We start from the raw sequence: 18379 nt of genomic DNA, 5'->3' as shown, positions 1-18379 counted from the left end.
AGAGGCTGGATGAAGACATTTCAGTAAAGCCAAACGCGGAGGATTATTATCATTCCTCAGCAGTGGGCTGTGTTGGCTGGAAAATGGGAATTCACAATGATGATTAGTGTGGGCATTTTCAAGTTTTGCGAGCTTATTCAGTTCTTGTCAGAGGTGGAGAAGGAAGGCGAGTGAGCTGTTTATAATCTTATTCAGCAGCATTAGTCGGCGCAGTGTTGGTAAGTGTTTACAGAAACAGCTGCCGTCAGCTTTCCTTAACAGCACAAATAAACAGAAATGTGGTGAGCTGCCCCGTGGCGTATTCTGTACTTATCTCCCAGAAGGACCGTGTCAGCTCATTTGAGTGACTCTCAGACCGCACTGTCCACCACCACCTACCCTTATAATGCTGCCTGGTACTGAGACAGGAAATGGATCACGACTGCCGTGCACAGAATAAAAGCAGCTCTGAAATTACTCACCATGACTATCTGTCTCTTTAGCTGCTAAATGCTCCGCTGTGTTCACCAGCTAGTTACTGACTGTCTGTCTGCAGTTTGGTGCGGAGCAGGTGGTGTGCAGCAAGTTGTTAGCAGTATGAGAGCCGTGAGAGTGAACCAAAATAGTAAAGCTTACAGTGAAACTCTGTAAAGCTGAGCAGCTCCAGTCACATTAGGCAGGTTGTGAATACAAAATACACTTGATAGAAACACGTCAATTTTGAAAAAACTCCCAATTTGTAAACATACATTGGTTACAATTTGCAGGTGACACTTTTGACAAATTGTGAGTCAAAATGTGTTGCACATGATATATAGTTACGGTAGGAGTTAGGCTTCACTTGGATAAGATGGAGGAAGAATATCAACCTTTTAATTTAATATAAATGTATGTTTCCCATGCGATTAAAGCCACTTCAGCTGAAGTTAATTAAACCTGGCAGTATTAAAGGCGGTGCACTTGTGTAACATAACAGGGTGTTAAACGCATCCCTGTTTCTGTTTAAATTAACATGCAGTGAGTTTTCCATGTCTGGTTCTTATTGGTCCATTTGGGTCAGATGGATGACCTAAGTGAACCAATGACAACTTTTTGAGTCGCTTTTTCTTTTTCTTTTTCATGTTTGTCTTCAGAAAAGTGCCCCGATGGATGTGTGTTATTTTTTTATTGATTTACACATTTAAAAAGGTGAAGTATCTTTACAAAGTGGATTCATGTAAACATACAAAAGGCAAAATAAGCTCACTGCTGTCTTCCTTTGTGTGAACTCTGCAAACTTTCAGATCACCTGCTAGAGAAACAGCCACCCGCATCCAGGAAGTGAAGGAAGGAGTCTGTCTGCTTTACAGGTAAGATAAATGCTCTCTGAGAGGGTCTTGTTAAAGATAAATGAGGTGTAGATTGAATTCCGAGACGTTTAATCTTTTTTGCTTTTTGTTTGTGGTGATTTAGTAATGTATCCCATCAATCTGAGCTGTGTGAGCGCGCCACAGTCGGCCTATTGAGTTTCTAAAAACAAACTGAATTATAAACTGTAAAACCACATGTGCAATTTCTCTCTGTCACACACACATTTAATCTACTACCTGATTGTCTTCCTAAAAATGATTTTAGCAGTGAAGCTTTAAAGCTTCTTTGTTGGAGAATTAGTCACAATGACGAAGAATCAGCCCAGTGTGACATTTACCAGAGTGTGTGTGGAGGTGGATGTTGTTGCAGGAAAGAAGCATGACATCAGTTTGCATTTGTCCGTACAGAAACCAGCTTTGTTGACAGAAAGTGATGGAAATGTTTTGATTTCTGTTCAGATTTATTAGAAAACATGAAGAAAACATGCTGTGAATTTCTGATGCTGTGCTGTTTTGCCATCTGACCAAGAGTTGTTTTTCGTGTGCTCAGTGTTTGGCCTGGCTTAGCACCAAATCTACGAGTTCAGGGAAACTGCTGAAAAGGTGCACTTTCCAACTGTCTTCTTTCATGTGTTGTTGCAAACGCGACAGCAATCAGGCGTTGTGCAGAATTTGGTCTGTGTTTAGAGCAAGGAACAACCCTGTTCTTTTATTCACATGTGCCTGAGACTTAGCAGAAGTTTGGGCTTTGTTCAATGTGTGTTACTGAGGAATATTTCTTCAACTTGCTTTATGTTGTTTTGACTCTCTACATGGTGTCTTTGCAGCTGCTGTAGTTACATTTTTGAGGGGCAGGCATTAGCTCTAATACAGCATGGTGTCTGCATGTGTCAGAGTAAAAGCTATGTTGTCAACACACAAACAGATACACACGGGTGGATTATGGGACAGTGGGTCCCTGGGCACAGACACGGAGGAGCCCCCCTCCACCTCTCTATCAGAGAGTGGTAATTTTGCTTCTGAGTGCATTTCATGGCTTTTTTTCTTTCATGGTCATTTTGTGTCACTTTGTGGAAATGCTGTCTCCACTTGTGGTCATTTTGTTTCTGTTTAGGTCATGTGGTGCTTCTTCATGACTATTTTGTGTGTCTTTGTAGTAATTTTGTGGATTGTTGAAGACATTTTGTGGCTTCTTATGCATGATGTGTGTCTGTGTGGTAGTTTTGTGTCTTTTTTGGTCATGTTGTGCTTCTTTCTAGTCGTTTCTGTCGCACTTCTGTCTCTGTTTTTGGTTATTTTGTGGTAATGTTTTCTTTTTTTGGTCATTTTAAGTCTCTTCCTGGTCAGTACATGTTAATTTGAGTGACATTTTGCAGTTCAGGGGACTCTCTTGCCCCCTGTCCCATTCAGTAATCCATCCATGGATATATTGTAAGACCACAATGTTTTCTTCTCTTTCTACTTACATTACACACACAAGATGTATCAGGAAAATCGGAGTGATATCCATCTCCTTTATCTGAAGCTAACAATAGTCCCAAGAATATCAGAGTGTTCATTTTCTTGGTTTCAATGCATAAATGAGTGCAGAAAACTGACGTCGAGTCAGAAAGGTTGCCCTATGAAAGTTTTGATGCTTAGTTGCTTGTATCCTAAATATTGTTGTGATTTAGTTCCATTTAGTTTGGAAACCAAATGGAGAAAACACACACACACACACCTACGTGCGCACACACAAACAGACCAACACATGAGGAATAATAGGATGTTAAATATTGATCCCTCTACAGCAGATTATTTAGTAAACAGTCGACCATCTGGACTGAATAAACATTTATCCGCCGCAAAGTCTTATTTATTTGGCAGAAATGGTTCAACTCTTTGATAATATTTTATTTTCTATGGGCTATAACTTGTCACAAAAACAATAACAAATAATAGATCGCTGATTTATCCTTCACAGATCAATGATAAGTGACCAGAATAACTACAGAATAAAAACATTCTTTAACAAAAAACAAAAAAAACATTGTCGATCCGCTTAAATGCAAAATCATGTCCATCTGCAGTTTCAAAATTAAGATAATTAATAATGACTAGCCAACATAAATCATTAATATCTTTTGAGCAGATGCTCTGCAGCCAGAAGCTTATTAGTCCTTTTTAAATATTCTGTCCTGTAAAGCCGTAGCCTGTGGAGGAGTTTGTTTCGATGCACTTGTGATGTGTTTGTGATGACTGAAGGAACCCTGAGCTCCCACTGTGTTGCTCTTGGACAGGTGTGTTTCTCCGCTGTTGCTTTGCCGGTGTTCTCAGTCGTTTCAGGCTGCCAAACTCAATACAGCTCCTGCCAGCTTCTGGATGTGGGAACCCTGATTAGTTGTGACTCTTTCTTCCTGCGTTTCAAACACTATAGCTTCATGATAGAGTCAGTGTTGATAGCGTTTGCCTGCTTGTCTCCTGAGCTAAGTTTTCTTCCAGTCTTGCAAAAAAAACAGCACTATTTTACCTCCAAAACTCCTCTCTTCTCTTGATTTGTGCAGCATTTTTTTCAGTGCATGTATTGTAATATTAACTGAGGGTGAAAAAGAAGTTCTCTGAGACTCCGGCGGCTTAGTCTGCAGAGGTCAAAGCTCAAGAGTCTGGACTCGTGGGGTCAGCAGAAGTGGTCTGTGTAACTTCTGTCTTTACATGTTCAGATAGATGAACTAATTACAGCGAGTGTCTGCTGAGGTCCACAGACAATCAAGTCTTTAGCTTATCTGCTGCTTACAGCCACTCAGGAGGTCAAACACACATTAGCCTGCTATCACCGCTAATCTCTGTCTCCCTGTCAGTCTCTGCTTCCTCCACGCTCCACTTCAATAGCTTTCTCTTTCTTTCTCACACACACACACACACGCACGCATCAGCACACACACACAGATTGCATTAGGTAACCAGGTTATGGTCTTTCTGCTTGCTTCCTCTCATCACGTTAATCAAGCTTTTTTAATGGGATGTTGGGACAAAAACTTCAGTAATAGAAAGTAAATCTGTGATTTTGGAGTTAAAATGGAAAGATTAATACTCACATCCAAATTAATCAATGTAATAATTAAACCTAAAAAGTGGCTTAAAGAGACAGTTAATCCCAAAGTCAAAAATATCTATTCTTCCTCTTACCTGTAGTCCAATTTATCAATCTATATTGTTTTGGTGTGAGTTGTGTTGGAGATATCGGCCATGGAGATGTCTGACTTTTCTAAAATATAATAGAATTAGATGGCACTCAGCTTGTGGTGCTCAAAGCACCAAAAAATACATTTGAAAAACTCAACAGCAATGTCTCTGTCCAGAAATCATGATCTGGTTACTCAAGATAAACCACAGACCTTGTTGTGAGCAGTTTCAGTAGGAACTATTTTCTTTCTACCGAACTACACCAATCAAAGGAAGTGTGCATCTACACATGGGCGAGAGGCTGGTGCTCATGACAGTGGGAGATGTCAATATTAAGGCCTCCTCCTCGATTGAGTTGTAACATGGCTCAGTGGCTCAGTGGTGCTAGGTGAGGTAGCAGTAAATGTGCACTTTCTTCTGCAGGGTTATACAATTGGTGGATGAAGTTTGTTAGACAGAAAACAGTTCCCACATGAAGTGCTCACCACAAGGTCTGTTGATTATGTACAGTTCATTCCCAACTATTTGTATATCAGTTACTCACCATGTTATATTGAATTAGTGAAGAAAACTTGCAAATCTACATCAAAACATGTTTTACAGACTCTCACACAACTCATGCAGTATAATCCAAGTCTCTTACTCTAACCCTCTCTAACCTTACTATGTAAAACTGTTCCACATACAAGTAGCTGCCTGGGCAAGTGTATACATTAGAACTGCTTGTTCATTACATTGAGGTTTGTGTCATTTCCCCTCATTCTCTCAGACTGAACCTGCAAATCAATAAGGCACAAGTTATTTTACTTCTCTATTAGTAATACTATAATACCATGTTATGTAACAAAACACTTCACCTGCAAAATGACCATTTGTATAACAATGCCTCACCGCCTGTTACCTTGATTTTTTAAAATTTTTTTTTAATGCATGCCTACACGGTGAATGCTGAATCCAAAAAAGGCGAACATTCTTCAGAAAGATAAACAAACTCTCACACAACTCATGCAGTATTAGAAGTATACAATTTACAACAGATCAGTACAAACAGTGTCATGCACGTCTGAGTAACATGCCTGGAAACACACGTGCGTTTGAACTCTGCTCAAACACATGTGCTTGCCCAAGTGTGCTTCTTGTCCATGTGAGAGACTGTTTATGCAGAAGTTTTTTAAATAGACAGGTTTTAGCAAAATGCATGGGTTTCAGAAGTACCAAGCATATGACTGGATAAATAAGACTTGGATTTTACTGCACAATTTGTGTGACAGTTTGTAAGCAGATGGTTTGACGGAGTTTTGTTGTTGCTAAATGTGGTCCCCCCTTCACTTCTGCGTGTCTGTTTTAGGATTCTTTTTTTCAGCATTGGAGCATGCAAGAAAAAGTTGTCTCCACAAATTCGACATGGGGTGAGTACTTGATACACTAATGGGCATTTTGTGCGTGAAATATTGCTTCAAATTAGAAAACCTTTAACCTTACAACCTCCCTAAAAACCCAAATAATCGTTGAAAGTTGTAGTGTTGGGAGTGTCGCAGAAATCCTGCTCCTATCCCACTTGAAACTTTTGTTTCACCGCAGAGGCGTGCTCTTATAATGTCAACATACAGTCACATACAGCGGCCAGGCTTTTCCTGCATTATGTCTCAGCTGACACTGTGTACATTTTTATTGAGATTTAAATACACAAATCCAGGCTGATCTTTTTTTCCGAGCAACACCGACTCAAGGAGAATGATCCATAACCTTTTACATATATGACGTTTTATGATGATTTTGAAATGGCATGACCTTTTAGCGTACATCCCCCTGCTGCTTGACTTAAATGTCATTTTTTATAGTTAGTCATAAAACTACATTGCACCCTTGTTTTGCCTTAATTTGATATTTACTCATTTTGAGAAATGTTTGACTCTTGTGATGCTAAAATCTGAGTAATAAAAGCAACTCATAGCAGACTTTAAAAAAGGTTATCATACCACATTCAAAAACAAACATTTAGTGGATGCAATGGCAAGGTGACATTAAATTAATAATTAATATTCTTCATTTTTTTCCACAAAGTATTCATATTATTTGCCATGTTAAACTGTGGTAGTATTAACTTGTAAAAAGCACAAGTTGCAGTGTCATGTTTGCATATTAATATTTGTATAGCATCATAATGCCGCAAAGTTTCACATGAGGAAAACATGCATGCAGACACACACACAGCTCAAGTAAGCTAAAGCCTAGCATGCAGAATTGAGATGTAATCAGGTAACATTACAACGTTATCTGGAACAGTAATCTGGGAAATCGTACTCTTTTGTGCAGACAATGAGCGCCGCATGTTCCCCTTATCACGTAGAGTCAAATATCGAGAAGTGATGTTTCTACCTTCGTCTCCCCGCATCTCAGTCGGAGCTTCTGCCGTTCGGTTGACTTTATCACCGGCTGTACTGTAAAGCTTTAAATTATTCAGTGCCTGCGCAGATCCAGAGAAACAGAGTGGGAAACGGAGGGGGGAGAGACATTATCTTTGACAGCAGCCTCTATTTTTCTCCTCTTCCGTCTCACTGCACATCAGTTCAGACAGTGTTTACCAGAATAAACCCCATCGTCCTTCCTGCTCTTTGCTTTTCCTCTGGATGCTCTCTCATCGCTATTTGCCGTGGAGTTACATTACTGGACACAAGCATTAAGTTTACTCAGCAGCTGTAGATTATCAACTCCTGCAAAGTAATCCTGACACACACGAGCTTTAGTGGAAGATTGATAATCATAATGTTGATGTACTGATACAATCAAAGTCCCACTGACTGCTGCACTCTGCCACACAAATATGGTATACTGCAGTAGGGTGGGTATTATCCTTTTCAACGTCCATTCACCAAATGATTTTTATGTCAAAATCTTGGAATTTTCAATTATTTCCATTCCAGGAAAAAAAAAACAAATTCAATATTTTCTGATATTTTCTATTTTCTTATATTGTTTCGCAGAGTGTTGCTTTAGTTGTAGGTTAATGTTACGGTTTTATTATTTTGCTATTGTTTTTGTATATTGTGTACTATAATTTTCTGTGGTGTTGTTGCAGTATGATGTGTAACACCATTTTGCCACCTTGCTGTTCTGTGTAATGTCCGGTCGTGGAAAGCGGGGGCAGAGTGGTCTCGCCTCCAAGCTGGGATCAGAGGTATTAACAGCTCCAAAACCAGCTATGTGTAAAACATAAAACAGGAAAGATATGACCATGGTCGGCACGAGTATGACATTTTGACGACGTGTTTGTGTTCAAGACCCATTGCTGGAGATTTAAAAAGCTGCTGTTAGCATAGCAGCTAATTTAAAGATCGGTGGTCGTAAATATCCGAAAACTGGAAAAACAATGAGATTCAGGAGCTCCTTACCCTCCATGCAGAGGATGAGATAGCCGCCATATAACAGAGACAGTAAATGATTGCGATTGAGATGTTGTGCCTTTTGTTATTGTTTAGAAAACGCTGCAGATGCATGTTTCATTTCTTACTTTTGAAGAGTAATGTTATGCAATAACACCTCTTATAGCGTCTGCTGCATCATGCCCAAGGAAGCCGGTTCCTGCATCGTATCATAAGACCTATAAAAGCCAAAGAAATTGCAGTTTTGCGAAATATGGCATTTTCAAATCACCTGAAATATCACCTCAAGCAAGTGTAAAAACTTTATTTTGCAAAAAATGGGAGTTTTTTCGCAATTGACGTGTTTCCATTAGGCATATTTTAATTCGCAATTTAAATTTGCGTAATTTGAGAGTTAATGGAAACCCGTCTATTGTTTTTTTAGGGCACCATTGCTGCATCCTGATCTTAGCACTGCCCAAGACAACTGTGATTGGTTTAAAGAAATACAAACAAGCCAGAGCATTGTTACCCCTGTAGCAGAATCATAATGTGTGCTTCCAGACGTTTGGCCACACAAAGCCAGTTTATCACTGGGATCCACCAGCTTCCAGTAAAAAAATCATATTCATCATGTAATGTGAGTATTAAGTCTGAATCCATCACATAACTTAAACTCACTGTCTCATCATCATTATGATGAGAGCTTTTAGTACATCTGGCTCATCTTTATAACCACCGCCTGCACAAATGGGCATCACTTTGATGGATATTAAACAAGGACACAGAGAGACATCAATGAAATTGATAAAAATCTGTTTTTCTTTCCTCCTTGCATGTGTACATCTAGCTGGTGGAGCTCTGTAGGGAGCAATCCAGTTCGCCGATGTATCAAATTGAGCCTGAGGTCAGGGTTTCTTTAAGACGCATGAGTAAAATGTAATCATAACCTAAAGGACTAATATCCAAAACAACAAAATCAGACCCCATATGAAAGGAAAAACATTAATTTTCTTTTAATCAGAAAGCTATCGACTCTCCTCAGATGTAAGTTGGTAATGGAGATCCTGCCTTTGATAAGAGACCTGAAAGAGCATCTTGGATTCATCCTGTCCACGAAGCTAAAAGCCTCGAGCTCTTTGTGTCCTTTCTGTCAGTCTGTAATCATCAGACATGAAACAGTATAAAAACAGTGAAGCAAAGAGCTGCTGAAGGGCCCGTTTCTCCTCACAGGAAGATGGCTGAGCAGGAGCAGCGAGTGTTTACATGAGAACAATAAGACCCTGTCCTCGTCCAGATACTCCAGATTCTAGACAGATTGGATTTTGTTTTTTGGAGGAACGGATTTAGTATCTTTTGCTGAGGACAAGGTTGTTTTTTAAAGGAATTAACTCGTCGATGTTTTGCATCTGCAGTTGAGACCAGAGACAGTTCACAGTGTCAATAACATGTCATTTAATTGCACCCTCAAGCATTAAATATTCAGTACAGACACCAAGTTTCCTTTGGGGGACATGATTTATAAGATTTAGTTAATATTGTGAGTATTATTTCACCTCAGTGATTAATGATGCATAATGTTTCATATTTCATGTCATCTGATACTGAAATATATTGCGCATGCATGGATACACAACAAGAAATCTATGCTTTATATAAAAACTATAGTAAAGGTTCAGTGTGTAGGATTTAGGGGGGTATTTTGGCAGACGTGGGATATGATACAATATGTATGTTTTCTTAAGTGTATAATTACTTGAAAATAAGAATAGTCGTGTTTTGTTAGCTTAGAATGAGACATTTACATCTACGTAGGTCCCCATTCATGGAGTCCGCCATGTTACACTGCCATGTTTGAAGAGTAGCCCAGAACAGAAAAACCAAACATTGACTCTAGATAGGGTTATATGTGCTTTCATGTATCCATGTTTTGGCATCGGCCACCATAGTTGGCAACCTCTCAACCCCTGAGTGTCGGAAAAAACTGTTGAACTGGTTTAAATCACTGGACCGTACCCCTGCGTATAATTCAGCCCGCTCCCATTCCGAAGTCGTCACATACGGTCACTTTTGCAGTGATTTCGGTGTAAGATCCTGACACCAAAAGCCACCTTTCACATCTGCATAATTCTGAGAAAGTGGCCCGACAGAACAACCAAACAGTGTTATTATACGCCGCCGGACGACATATGTAACAGCAGCATGATCCACGGATGGTTGCCGTCCACTGAGAACACGGCCGGACAAAACCTGTCTCATGCACATGATAAGCCACAGATCGGTGTCAGGTTGAGATGCTGCTGGTAACAATGTAATATAAGGAGCATTAAGGTCCCAAAAGGGTGGGCGGTGAATTGATCCAACAAACCACGGACTTTCATGCACGAATCCAGTGTTTGCTTCCTGTCTGAATGTGTTGGGGGTTTTTTATGCCTTCTTTGCCGAAACCTAACATCTGTGCCTTTGTTGCCTGTGCTATATACAGTATATATACTAAACATAACCATGTGCTTTTGCAGTGTAATGCAACCATGTGCTTTTGCTAACATCCCAGCTTCAGTAGTAGCAACCCGGCACGTCAACAGTTGACGCAGAAGGATAGGCCTACCTAGAGCGTGGACGTGGAAGTCCACCAGCAAAGCAGCAATATGTGACAATTTGGATGAGAACGTCTTGGAGAACTGCAGATTTCTTTTTGCATGAAACTTTTTATTCAGTGTTTTTAGTGGCTTAATCACTGTGTCTGTTTGTTTTGGAGAGGAAGAAACCTCTGCAGATAATATGGCTCCTGATAAAAACCTGCTGTATGTCTGTTATATTGTCAAAGAAAAAAAGGGTAAGCACACGTTAGTAGGTGTTTGGCTAGTGGTCCGTCTGCAACATACCAAACAATGTTGAGGAAACGGTGATTTGTGATGTTCAACTGCTTTACTCAGTGTTTTTACCGGTTTTCATCAGCTGGTCTGTTTGTTTTGGAGAGGAAGAGATTTCTGTGGACGTGAGACGTTTCAGCTGGTTGCAATCTGCAATCCTCACCACACAATTACACTAAATCTTACACACTGTTCCTTTAAGAAATTTCTGGAAGGATCAAGAGAAATGGAAGAGAAAAGAAGAGCGACAGAGAACTAGAGAAGCAGAGGAACAGTCAGAAAAGTTAGATTGGCAATTCATTCATTTGTTCTCTTGTGAATATCCTTCAGTTCTCAGTGTGTGAGTCCAATTGAATGCTTTCTGCACCTGGTGCATCCTGCAGCAGCTCAATGTGAAGGAGGAAAAAGGAAAAGGAAGCCTGTAATAACACGCACACAAACACACTCGTGCAGCATATTCACACTCATACACAATTGGTTTTGTGTGAGTCAAGGTCTCAGGCCGTCGTTCGAGTATCTACTCTGATAGAACTGGAACAAAGAGCACAACACAACAATGTGCCATATTCAGCGCAGTGTGTGTGATGACTATTTTTTCACAGTATGTATCATAAACTGTAAGGAACACTGTGCATGCTTCACGTTCATGTAAAAGTTCTTTATGTATAAATTTGACCATATATTAGCTGTAAAATGTCATCAGAAACTAGAATTAAAAGTATTGATTGATAATTGTGAAGAATATTTCCTTTAAGAGGTTAAATGATTGATTTTTAATGGACAGTTCACCCCAAAATCACAAATTCATATTTTTCTCTTTCCTGTAGTGCTGTTTAGCAGCCATGATTGTTCTGCTGTGAGTTGCAGTGTTGGAGATATTGGCTACAGAGATGTCAGCCTTCTCTCAAATATAATGGAACCAGATGGCACTCAGCTTGTGGTGCTCAAAGCGCCTAAAAAATACTTTTTAAAAACTCAACAGCAATGTCTCTTTCCAGAAATGATGCCCCAGTTACTCAAGATAATCGGCAGACCTTGTTGTGAGCAGTTTAATGTGGGATCTGTTCTCTTTCTGCTAAACTACACCAACCGAAGGAAGTGTGCATCTACACGGGTGAGAGGCTCGTGCAGAAGAAAGTGTGTATCTTCTCATGGACCATAGGCTCATACTCATGAGAGCGCAAGATGTAAACATGAATGGCATGGCATCCCATGGATTTAGAAAAAGAACTGGATACAGCGTTGGGAACTTGCATCTTGACTTACAGTTTCATCTGCAGACTTGACTTAAATACGCAGCAGCAGCAGCAGCAGCAGCTCGATCACACTACAGTGAGTCATTTGATTCAGTGCGTGTGTCCAGAAAAATCACTTAATGGAGCTTCAGTGTTCAGAATAAAAAACTCAGATAAATTCTTAAGTTTGTGTGTGTGTGTGTGTGTGTGTGTGTGTGTGTGTGTGCGTGCACGCGCTGTCAGCCTGTCCTTGCTGTGTCCAGCGGTGACAGCAGAAGCTTTGGTCCTGTCACTGCTCATCGCTGCTTCACATCCTCAGTGCTCACAACGTGTCAGTGTTTCTGTTCCACATGGGGGCCAGTGGGGCATCATTACCATCTGGCTATAAGGCTATACTGATGTCAAATATAGGCCAGTGAACACACACATGCTCGCACACACTTACACACTGATCCTCCACACAGTGTGCTGTTAGCACTTGGAGAGCAACAGGGGGAAGGAGGCGACGTGGACATGAGGCGAGCCGCAGTGACAGTCCATCCAAATTGACCGCCAGCGCTCTGGTGGCAGTTGGCCTGGTTCCTTCTCATTGCTCTGTGACATTCCCTCAATCAGCACTGTGACACACACACACACACACACACACACACACACACACCCACACACACACACACACACACACACACACACACACACACACACACACACATGCTCACACATGCAGAGTGATATCCTCCAGCGGCCCTCATTGTCTCACTAGACTATCCATATGAGTCATTCTTCCCCTGACTCCAGCTTCCAGTAAAATACACACACACACACACACACACACACACCAATTTGTCCCTTTATATTCAGCAACAATAAAGATCAACACATGTGGCCTGTTGCGACACAAAAAGGTCAGCCGTTCAGGAAAAGGGGTTCTTTTTCAGTCACTTTATTGAATAAATGACTTCCCCGTCCTTCTTGCAGGATCACTATTTGCGATTATTACCCATCCTGCTCCTGATGGAAAATATTACTGTAACTCCCTTTAAGAAGTATATAGCAATTCAATAAAATGTAGAAGTTGTTGGTTCCAATAATTGTAGTTATAGAAATAAAAGTCAATTTGCAATGTGTCTGCAAAAACATTTATTTAGAAACACAAGATCGGCGTCATATGTTGACATTTTTCTTGTCAATTCAGCATCAATATAATCCATACAGATAAACTGTAAATATTTTGAACATCCATTGCCATGCTTCTAGTAATGTTATTGCGAGAGGAGAATACGCATAACTTCACTCAGTGGAAACGCAGTCATCTCGCAATTATGTTTAATTGACATTTCAAAATTATCACTTAAGCTTTGTGCAAATCTGTAATGAGCTCTTGGCCAGTGTCTGTCTGCTGTTTGGTGCTGAGCAGGAAGTATATTAGAGAGGTTGTTTAATTCTGGAAAACCAACCGAACCAAACCGTGAATGTGCTGCAAAACCAAAACAATGAGCTAAAAGAGACTGAAAAACTCTATAGAGCTGCAGAGTTGTCTGATAATGCTCTGTGGGTCGTCACCGTGAGCAACCACACATTTAATATTTTGTCATTGGATTCACTGACAGATATTGATTAGTGGAGTTCTCAGATAAGAGCGTGTTTTCCAATTTTCTTTAAACATGAAATTTAAACATTCAGTCAACTTTTTATAAAACTCAATATGTTTTACAAGGAAGGCAGAGCAGGCTGAAAGATGAAACCTCGCATATTATATTAAGCAGTATTTTGTTGTCTAAAGAAACAGGTGCTATACATGGTTATATAAATTGTTTTTGCATAAGTGGTAGAAAACAGATGAATCTCCAGCTCGTCTCCCTGGTGAGTTTCACCTTGCCCAGCAGTCTTTGGGGAGCTGTTGGTCTCATTAATCTCCTGTTTTCTCTCCCCTGCTTGCTTTCCCCTCTTTTTTTATTCCTTCCCTCATCCCTCGCTCCTCCTCTCTCCTTTCCAGACAATGATCCAATTAGCTGCTAGCTGCGGTGGCACCAGTTGCCTACAGATGTCAGATGCCTGTGTGTGTGTGTGTGTGTGTGTGTGTGTGCGCGCGTGTGCGTGCATGTGTGCGTGTGTGTGTGAGTATGTGTGTGTAACTGTTTCAGTAATTACCAGTCTGATACTCCTGCAGCTCGGTAACCTTGTTCAGAGTTCTGACTCTGTGCCTCACACTGCTGCTGTTCTCCGCTCTTTAGAGGCTATATAGAGCTGTGAACAAGTTCTCCTGCTTTAATCAGCTGCACGGCTGTAGAAGTCATGGATGAACTCAGACTGCAGTCACAGTCATAAACCAACGCTTATGTGGCTACATTTGAAAAGCACGGTTCATGTGTGAAACAGTCTTTTTGTGCATTTTGTGATCGCCGTCTTAAAGCTCATTCTCCACCTTAATCCTTTGAAACCTGGATCGACATCAGTTTTCTTGTGCTGTGTTTAGAGGCCTTTCACAAGCTATTTGACCCTTTGAAACCCGAGCAAATTGGTTTGATTTCTTTCAAAAACATGGAGGCAAAAAGGCAGTGACCAACTTGAAAATAAGGGAAAGGAAAAGGAATCAGGAACAACATATTTCAGACAACAAATAATGCTGGTGCAGTAAAGCCAGACGTGCCTGAGTCAGACTCACTACTTTGTTCCCACAACATCTTTCCACACATTTTTATTCCCCTCCTGTCCTCCAGATGCCCTCGGTGTTCCCACCTTCCCCAGTCACCTTTCTCCACACCCACCTGCACACCTGCTCCTCATTACCTCATTAACTCCTCCAGTATAAATACCTGCTCCCTTTATCTCTGTGCTTTATTGCAGGTTGTTTATGTTGCTTTGTTGCCATACATATCTTTCCTTCATGTCAGCATCCAGTTCCCTGTGCTGTTTGATGTGCTTCTTCAGACCACCCGTGAGTTGCCTGTTCATCAACCATAGCCTCTTATAAAGTGCTTTTAAGCTTGCAATAGCTGTTTGCGCATCACGCAGGAGCATTGGAAGTCTTTTTTGTGTTCCTAGGAAAGTAATTTATTTTTAGCTCTGTTTTGGTCTCCTGAAGGAAATATCTGCCTTTTTTTGCTGCTAAATGCTCCACCAGTCGCGGCTGACCAGACCAGATTGGTCAGCCGGTAACTTGTTTATATGCTCTTTGGCGCTGAACAGATTATGCCTGGAAAGATTTTGGAGCGATCTGCAGTTGTGTCCTCTTTCTTCTTGCCTGTGACACAGTGAAAGATTTGGACAAATAATGGTTCATACACTTGCCAAATGAGTTTTGCATTAAGATGTGTGATGGTTGTAAAAACTGACAGTTGTTACAGCCTGACGGGTCTTGCCTTGAGTGGTTACTTGACTGAGGCAGCAGATTTGTGTTTTTCAGGTACAGTTTAGTGAGTTTGAACTTGGTAGAAATTGGTTATTAATGTATATATCCATTTGTGTGTGTGTGCGTGTGTGTGATTTTTAGTTTTTCACTCTTAAGGCTCATTTATGCTTAGTGTTAGAAACATTTACGGACCTGGATGGAGCCTTCTGCATGTAGTCTTTGTTCATTTCATCCATATTCTTGCATGTTTTTCAAAGCTTATGGCCACCGAAAAAAACAGCAAGATTACCAGAAATTGTGAGAGCAGTGTAGTGTATTTCACGCAAGACACAACCATAAGACATGACAAAGACATTTTAAAAATGGTGAAATGGAACGAATCAGTGATAAAGTGACAAGATTTTCCGTCCACATGTAGCAAAGTATTTAACGTCCCCACAGACCCTCTGAAACGCTGCCTCCATTAAAGGGGGATTATTTCGCCCTGTTCCGCTGTCGCCATTTTTGTGAAACGTTTTGACTTTAGTGCCATCTAATGGTTGCCAAGATAAAGGACACGTGTACTCGGGCAGTGACGGTTACAACATTTGACATTAACTGATCTATTTTCATACATAAAGAGACTATAAATGAGCCCTTATTGTTACAACTTACCCAGATAGTAGGGCAGGTTATAAAAAGTCCTCTTATTTGACATCAGCTCATGAATTCCGTGATATAAGTTAAGAAGTTCGAAAGATTGATATTTGTAGTAGAGAAATACAGGTACTTCGTGTCAAAATTTTAGAGCCAAACACAAAAATTTAGCGAGTAATAGGCGACAAGATGAAACGTGTTACAACCATCCATGGTCTATTAAAAACAAAAGCAGCTTTTGTCTGCTATTGCTTAAGAAGTCAATATTATATTTTATAGATAGACAGAAAGATAAAAATGTACACTTAATACCACAACTTCTAAAACAATTTTTGTATGTTTGTTTGTATTTGAGGATTCTGCATCAGTGATTTATGTCCAGTCTTTCTGTAGACAGGGTTTGATGTTTATGTAACATTGCAAAAAGTATAGCAAAGACCCTGGTTCCTTTCTTGTCTCATATATCCATACTCAGTGTTTTTTGCCATGATTTAACCATGAGGGCATTGATCTGAAGGTTTCCAGCCTTTCAGCACGGTTTTGAAAAAGCTCCGTTCTCTGCATTGAAAAGCAAGGCCGTCAATGTATTCACTGTGAGAAGCGTTTTTGAAAAGCTCGGGGGTGGAATATGCTGGCTGAGTGTCAATTGAAGGCCAAATCTAAGAAAAGAAGAAAATGTACCTGCGTTATTATGTGCACGGTCATAATGCATGCACACGGGCGGAGAGGTATGATGTGTTTTTGTGTGTTTGAAGGCGCATTACTGATCTATTTTCCATCAGTCTCTTCTCTCTTCCCTCCTTTGTCCTCCCTCTTTTCTCCCCGTCCTCTGAGCTTCTTTCATCAAGGTCCTCAGGTCAAAGGGAGCAGCAGCTGCTTGAGGCTGTTTAGGATCCTGAGGGTTTGACCTTTTGACCTTGTATGTTACAGCACCGCGCTATCCATTTATGCTCAATTTAACACAGCAATATGAGTGAAGACAGCAGAGTAGCGTGAGCGGGATCAATGAGGGAGCATGCCTGGAATTCAGCAGCAGGGCTTCGCCTTTGTACAAAGAGGAGGGGTAGGCTTTTATAGTCCCATCACAATTTCATGTTTGGGGATTGAAGCTCTCAATATCGATAGAAATTATTCAGTGTTTTATTCAGTGTCTTTATGAAGACGTGTCTCACAGAGAGATCATCAGGGATCAAATCACAAGATGCTAAAACTGAAGGAATAACACTAGTTTTCATTAGTAGTGTTGAATTATTTCAAAATGTTAATTATAATCTAAAAATACTCCACATGGGCAAGCGGCGTATTTAGTGCTGGCTCAATTAGTTGAATCGCTGGTTATTTAAGGGAAAGAAAATTAATTGGCAAGAACTTTGATAGTAAATTATTTGTGATTTCCCAAGCTTCTCAGATTTTTCGCTTTGCTGTATTTCTCTCTTTTGTTCAATTTCAAAGTTACAATCTTAGGGTTCAGAGATTTTGGTTTGACTAAATAATAGATCTGAAGATGTTGTTTTTCTCTTGTTTTCTGACATTTTATTCACTAAAAGATTTTCTTTACCTAGTACTGGCCCAATGTTAGTTAGCAGCGGACTGGTGGTGAGTTATAGTTAAGCGGATCAGCTGATGTCTCATGCAGTAAACAGCATGCTGCAAAACTAAAAGCGCTTGAGATTGTCGGATGCTCGGCACCGCAGGCATGGATGTCTGACACAGATAATGCAGGAGCAGCAGAGCAGGACATTCCTAAATTACACCAAAACATGACAGAGACTCTCAGCATAATAGTAGCATTGCATTACTATTTTAGCACAATCATCGACAACAACATTTAGCAACCTACCCCAATTTGGGGCTTGGCGGGTGTTATTTTCGGACCCTGTTTAATTTGGACTTCGTTGAAAGCTCAGTGAGTCTCATACAGACGCTAAAAGATGCCGTGTGCATCAAAATCAGACACTGAGGGGCTTTTAAAGTTTTGGTATTTGACGACATGTACTGTAGATGTTGAGGTATTTCATTGTATGACTGGAAACTTTGAGGTGCAGATGAAATGAAATTAAGTTTTAAATTAAGGACTATGACAGATAGCAAGGTTCATCTTCTGGCAAGAGAGAGACAGACCGACCAACCAACATGTTCTCATCCCAAGTCGCTCCGAGTGTCCATCTGCGTCTGCTGTTTATGTTTTGGCGTGGTGCTACAGTGATGTCAACACAAGCACATGGTAGGTGCAAGTGGTTATTACGTAATAAAAGCACATGACAATCAACACCAGAGCGTCAACAGAAGCACATGCTTAGGATTAGGCAACACGGGTACAGTGGTTAGGATTAGGAGGCACATGGTAAAGTGTAGAAAAAACAAACAAACATTATATTCAGACAAGAAGCAATCAACAGATGCCTACATGAAAGTTAGGGATTTCCTGCTTTTT

The 18379-nt window shown here is 40.4% G+C and overlaps 1 long non-coding RNA gene across 1 annotated transcript in view; it reads left to right on the top strand.

The window, feature by feature from the left end:
• Positions 1 to 18379, top strand: part of LOC148188547 (uncharacterized) — a 34578-nt gene continuing 16199 nt past the window's right edge. The window contains exons 1-3 of the long non-coding RNA XR_015777582.1: positions 1 to 218; positions 1113 to 1167; positions 1263 to 1328. This is a non-coding gene — a long non-coding RNA (uncharacterized LOC148188547). The remainder of the gene's footprint in view (positions 219 to 1112; positions 1168 to 1262; positions 1329 to 18379) is intronic.

Source organism: Plectropomus leopardus, chromosome 10 (genome assembly GCF_026936395.1).
Source record: "Plectropomus leopardus strain MGB_pleo_1.0 chromosome 10, ASM2693639v1, whole genome shotgun sequence".
Lineage (NCBI taxonomy): Eukaryota > Metazoa > Chordata > Actinopteri > Perciformes > Serranidae > Plectropomus > Plectropomus leopardus.
Note: the sequence above shows the minus strand (reverse complement) of the source record. Positions and strands in the feature narration are given on the sequence as shown.